The following is a 6,595-nucleotide window of genomic DNA, read 5'->3' as shown; positions in this document are numbered from 1 at the left end:
ACTATGCATTTTCTGACCAGGAGCGATTGGCAGAGCAGAGTGGTGCTGCTTGCCTGTCCTCCAGTCAATCTGGTGGAGTGGGAAGGAGAGGCAGAAAGGTGAAGTGGTGCAAATGGACTGGCAGAGCCAATCTGGTGCTCCTGCAGTGCGTTTACAACATGCTGATGCCTTGCCCATCCGGTACGCCACAGTGACAGTGGTGATGGGAGATCTGGCAAGCAGCGCTGACCTGCCAACCGCTACTGCTGTTGATGTTATGTGGAATCCACTGGATTGTATTTTCTTCCCATGTGCTATGTGGATATCACGAAACTGACATTTCCATGGCATTCACTTAATCTGAAGAGGGACTCAGAAACATGGTTCTGTTCAGAAAGAATAGAGACTATTTCTGCTCATTTATACATGTTCCATCATCTGTTTCTTGGCTGCATCTGAAAACCACCTGACAGAATAAATAATCCATGTAGTTAAAAATAATCCAGGCAACCCTCTGTTTACATTCTAGGCACTCTTAATATTGGCTCCAAAGCCTGTTTTTACTGCCTGTAATTTTCTATTTTTCTCAAAATAGGTCTGCATTATGATGCAGAGGATGTAGTTCTGGACTCGATGGTGACCTAGTTACTAACTTTGTTTGTGAAGTCAATGTAAACAAGAATGAACAAAGTCCCTCCATTGTTTCAGTGCTTTATCATGAAAATAAGCAAGTGAGGAGATCCATAAGGGCACTTAAGGATAATACATTTCCTTGTCAGCGCCTGCCCTCTGTTGGTAACAAACAGCCACAGAATAACCAGGATCCCTAAAAATATGCAATGGGTATCAGCAAAATGCTGAATATCAGGACAGATGTATCGATTTACCTGGCTGGTCGGTGACTGAAATAAATATTGATTGATTGATTGTATTGATTTACCAGTACCCAATAAGTGGCTCTGCAGCTTTTCTTCATTTCTTTTAGAATATATACTGTTGCAATTTATCTGAGACTATTTAGTCAACAGAGGGACATTTCTAGATGCTGAAAAGACTTCACAGGTCCACAACAAAAATATGCATAACTTCTGAATATGCAAATTTATATGGATGGATGGCTCTGGGAAAATTAAGGCCACATCCACACTACACAGCACTGTTATACCACTTTAAACAGTCATGGCTCCCTCCCCCCCAAAAAGAATCTTTGGCACTGTAGTTTGTTAAGGGTGGTGAGAGCTATTAGGGGATCATTATTCCCCTCACAGAGCTACATTTCTCAGAGTGGTTTAACGGTCAACCCCTCTTCCAGGGAACTCTGAGAACTCTAGCTCTGTGAGGGGAACGGGGTAGGGTTGCCAGGGTCAGGGCTTGAGAATGATTCTGTATCTTTAAGAGAAGAGAAAATTCAGCCAAGTGCAGGTGTTCTTGCAACACTGTAATGGGAAAAACCACAAGGTGAAATTCTCCCTTCCCCCTGCACAACTTTTAAAGATACAGAAGACCGCTTGGAGGCTGCAACCAAGAGTTCTTCTGTATCTTTAAAAGTTGTGCAGGGGGAAGGGAGAATTTCACCTTGTGGTTTTTCCCATTATAGTGTTGCAAGCAAACCTGAGACAGCCAGTGTGGTGTAGTGGTTAAGGTGTTGGACTATGACCTGGGAGACCAGGGTTCAAATCCCCACATAGCCATGAAGCTCACTGGGTGACCTTGGGCCAGTCACTGCCTCTCAGCCTCATGAAAACCTGTTCATAGGGTCGCCATAAGTCGGAATCGACTTGAAGGCAGTACATTTACATTTAGAAAACCTGCACTTGGCTGAATTTTCTCTTCTCTTAAAGATACAGAATCATCTCAGGCCCTGAGCCTGGCAACCCTAAACAGGGGTCTCCTAACAACCCTCAGCACCCATAAAAAAACTACAGTTCCCAGGATTCTTTGGTATCATCATGGTACAGATGTGGCCTAAGATGGCAAGTGGCCAGGGTCTCTCTAGTATTGTACTTTGCAATGCACCCAGCCACCTGTAAACCAAGTTATTTTTAAAGCAAGTTTTAGAAAGGGAGGGAAAGAGGCAGGAGATCTAGGACTTGGGGCAAAAGACCCAAGGCTTAGGCAACAACGCCCCTGTTTCCATTGCAGCACCCTGCCTCTCTTAGGGCCCTATCATGGAGACAGGAAGGTTCTACATGTGTGAGAACAGCAAGGCACATCCCATGCACAATGTAGGAAGTAGATGCACATATCTGGTTTGCGTAATCCTTCTCCTCTACCCACTCCCCCTTTTTGAAGGGGAACAGGATAGCATGAATTAGTGGCATGTGGAAAGGGCCTTTTCTGTGGTCGCACCCCAACTTGGATTACTGTGCCTAAGAAAGTTTGGTGCCAAGATTATAATTTTGGCTCCTGTTCAAGACATTTCTATTTGTTAAAGCATGTTAAATGGGTTGTATGGCATAATCTGCTTTTTTGCATTATAATTTATTTTATTGCCTGTCATTTTGTTGCTTGAAGGATGTTGGCTTTGTTTTTTGTTTTTTTTAATACTGTCTATTGTATTATGTTGTATTATTGCACACTGCCCTAGAGTCTGTCAGAATAAAGAGCAGTTTAGAATTAAAAATAATTTTAAAAAATCAATATGGGCACATCATATGCTCTTGAGAAACTCATGGGATCTACATATAACAATTGTCTCTGCAAGTGACTGACAGCCAGTTTCTGACATCTGCTCCAACATCCACCCCTCCTCTTCCATGCTCCCCCAACCTTTTTTAAAAAAAAAAAAAAATCTATACTTTATTCATCTGTGGTGTTGGAAAGTAAACTTCATATAAATACCCTCAGGGGGAGAGAGGGTTCTCTCAGTTGTTTCACCTTTCATGGTACTCCCATCCACTTCTCCTGGATCCTCAGTAGCTTCTTTCCGTATGCTTAGATGCTTTTTTCTTGTGAGAAAAATATGTCACATTCTGCCTCCGCTGAATGAACAGCACATGTGAATACTCTTGTCACGTGCACTGGAAAAAGGAATAGGTTTGCCTGTTTAATAACTTTGTTTTATAAGGTATGTTGATTTTGGCTGCACATGTCTCTTGGTTTCTGCTGTCTAATTAAAAACAGCAAGTATGAAAGAGTTACTCCATGCCACTTAGGGAAAGAAAGTAATCAGTGTAATCCCACCTACAACAGTGAATTTTGGGCAATGGGTATTTGCCCCCAAAAATATTTCTGTGAAAGAATATCATGAGCTTGCATCTAATTAAATCAGATAAGAAAATAAGAAAAAGAGGAAAATATGAAAAGGCTCAAATGATCATAAACCATTCCACATCCTGCTGAAGTGTAAGCATGGAACAGCAAACAAGGATCTGAATAAATGATTGAAACTAAACTATGGCAACATTCACAATTAAATAACCAGGAAATTCTTATTTATGGATGGTTAATGGTTGCATGGGGCAGATTAACATGATGCACCTGTGTGGGAGGATGGGGAAATTCTCAACCTAATATAAATGGCTCCCTCAAGTCAACTGTTAAATAGTTAGCCAAGAACCTTTGAGGATAATTTTAACTGGAAATACTGCTAAGTGCCTTGTGGACTTTTACTGATTATGTAGGCAGTGTTTTTCCATGCATTCATATGGAGGGGAGTGGGGAGACCAGTGATAGGACAGCACCCTGCCACCAGAGAGAAGCTAGCAGCATGGCAATCTGCCACTGCTTGTTTCCATAATTTAGGGTTATTTTCTTTTTGAGTTTGTGGAAAACTAATCTAGTGCTAATGAAAGATAACTGCCTGAGAGCGTGAGAAGTATAAGACTTCAGGTGATTATGATCAATAGGAATAATAGTGGCCTGAAAAGATCTAGAAAGCTTGAACACATGACCAGAAAAACAACATTAGAGCCACCTTGGCAAATTACAATTTTTAATTTGTTTTCTTGCAAAAATATTTTTTATGATTAAGAATATTAGAAGAACCCCAGTGGATCTGACAAAAGGTCCATCTAGTCTAGTATTCCATCTTCCATAGTGGCAATCCAGACTCCTTCAGGAAGTCCATGAGCATGAGCATTATGGCATCAAGGAAATAGTCCTCTCCTGCTGATGTACCCCAATAGCTGCTAATGCCATATAGCTCTGCCAGGTACCTGCTACCTTGTATCTGAAGACGATAATGAAGCTGGATCACAGGTCATTTCTATGGCCAAGCCTTAACAGCCATCAGACTGAATGTGTAGCAGGATCCAGCTTGGCACAGGCTCCTAGTACATACTGACCTGTGTTTTCCCAAACCAATGAAGCAGTCAGTACATAATGGAAACCCGGGGAGGCATGTCTTACTGAAATTCATGGGGCTCCTAAATTTATGAGGTTAGACCAGCGTTTCCCAGCTAGTGGGCCACCATATGTTGTTGGACCACAATTCCCATCTTTCCTGACCATTGGCAATGCTGGCTGAGGCTGATGGGAGTTGTGGTCCAACAACATCTGGTGGCCCACTAGTTGGGAAAGGCTGGGTTAGACCATAAATTAAAGCACAGCCCTATGCAGATTTACTCAAGGGTACTGATCTGAGTACTGTATTCAATGGGTGATGTCCAATGCTAGCTGTACTCAAAGCAAACCCACTGAAATGGAGTCATAAGTAACTTTGAAAAACTTAAATGAACACCCAATAGGAGTATATATTCCAGGTAAGGGTACATAGGATTTCAGTCTAACATTGCAATCCTATTCATGTTTAGTCAGAAGTAAATCCCATTGAGTTCAATGGGGCTTACCCTCCCCGCCCTGAGAAAGAAATTACAGTAATGTGTTCTATGTGAGGCTACGCTTGAAGTTGGTCCAAAAGCTGCAGCTAGTGAAAAATGCAGCAGCGTGATTGTTCACTAGGGCAGGACATCACCAACATGTTAACCTGCTACTGAAATAATTGCACTGGCTGCCCGATAGCTAATGGGCTAAGTTCAAGGTGCTGCTTTTGGTGTATAAACCCTTACACAGCTTTGGAGCAGGATGATTTACCTCTTATATACCCAGTCAATCACTGTGCTCTGCAGATATCTTCTAATCAGGAAGTCTGTTCTGTGCAACATAGGAAGCAGATCTTTAGTGTTGTGGCACAGATTTTTTTAAACATATAAGAACATAAGAACATAAGAAGAGCCTGCTGGATCAGGCCAGTGGCCCATCTAGTCCAGCATCCTGTTCCCACAGTGGCCAACCAGGTGCCTGGGGGAAGCCCACAAGCAGGACCCGAGTGCAAGAACACTCTCCCCTCCTGAGGCTTCCAGCAACTGGTTTTCAGAAGCATGCTGCCTCTGACTAGGGTGGCACAGCACAGCCATCACGGCTAGTAGCCATTGATAGCCCTGTCCTCCATGAATTTGTCTAATCTTCTTTTAAAGCCGTCCAAGCTGGTGGCCATTACTGCATCTTGTGGGAGCAAATTCCATAGTTTAACTATGCGCTGAGTAAAGAAGTACTTCCTTTTGTCTGTCCTGAATCTTCCAACATTCAGCTTCTTTGAATGTCCACGAGTTCTAGTATTATGAGGGAGAAGAACTTTTCTCTATCCACTTTCTCAATGCCATGCATAATTTTATACACTTCTATCATGTCTCCTCTGACCCGCCTTTTCTCTAAACTAAAAAGCCCCAAATGCTGCAACCTTTCCTCATAAGGGAGTCGCTCCATCCCCTTGATCATTCTGGTTGCCCTCTTCTGAACCTTTTCCAACTCTATAATATCCTTTTTGAGATGAGGCGACCAGAACTGTACACAGTATTCCAAATGCAGCCGCACCATAGATTTATACAACAGCATTATGATATCGGCTGTTTTATTTTCAATACCTTTCCTAATTATCGCTAGCATGGAATTTGCCTTTTTCACAGCTGCCGCACACTGGGTCGACATTTTCATCGTGCTGTCCACTACAACCCTGAGGTCTCTCTCCTGGTCGGTCACCGCCAGTTCAGACCCCATGAGCGTATATCTGAAATTAAGATTTTTTGCTCCAATATGCATAATTTTACACTTGTTTATATTGAATTGCATTTGCCATTTTTCCGCCCATTCACTCAGTTTGGAGAGATCTTTTTGGAGCTCTTCACAATCCCTTTTTGTTTTAACAACCCTGAACAATTTAGTGTCATCAGCAAACTTGGCCACTTCACTGCTCACTCCTAATTCTAGGTCATTAATGAACAAGTTGAAAAGTACAGGTCCCAATACCGATCCTTGAGGGACTTCACTTTCTACCGCCCTCCATTGGGAGAACTGTCCATTTATTCCTACTCTCTGCTTTCTGCTTCTTAACCAATTCCTTATCCACAAGAGGACCTCTCCTCTTATTCCATGACTGCTAAGCTTCCATATGTTTTTAAAGTGTTTTTAGTGTTTTGTTTTCAAGATTTTTTCAAAAGATGTTTCTTTTTTAAAGATGCTTTAAAGATGTGTTTCGTTCTAATGCTTGTTGCTTGCTGCCCTGAGCTCCTTCTGGGAGGAAGGACGGGATATAAATTTAACAAATAAATAAATAGGAAAGGTATTGGAAAATAAAACTGCTGATATCATAATGCTGTCGTATACATCTAAGGTGCAT

The sequence above is a fragment of the Rhineura floridana genome, chromosome 9, assembly GCF_030035675.1.
Source record: "Rhineura floridana isolate rRhiFlo1 chromosome 9, rRhiFlo1.hap2, whole genome shotgun sequence".
Taxonomy (NCBI): Eukaryota; Metazoa; Chordata; class Lepidosauria; order Squamata; family Rhineuridae; genus Rhineura; species Rhineura floridana.
The sequence above is the reverse complement of the archived record's forward strand: the minus strand, read 5'-3'. Positions refer to the sequence as shown.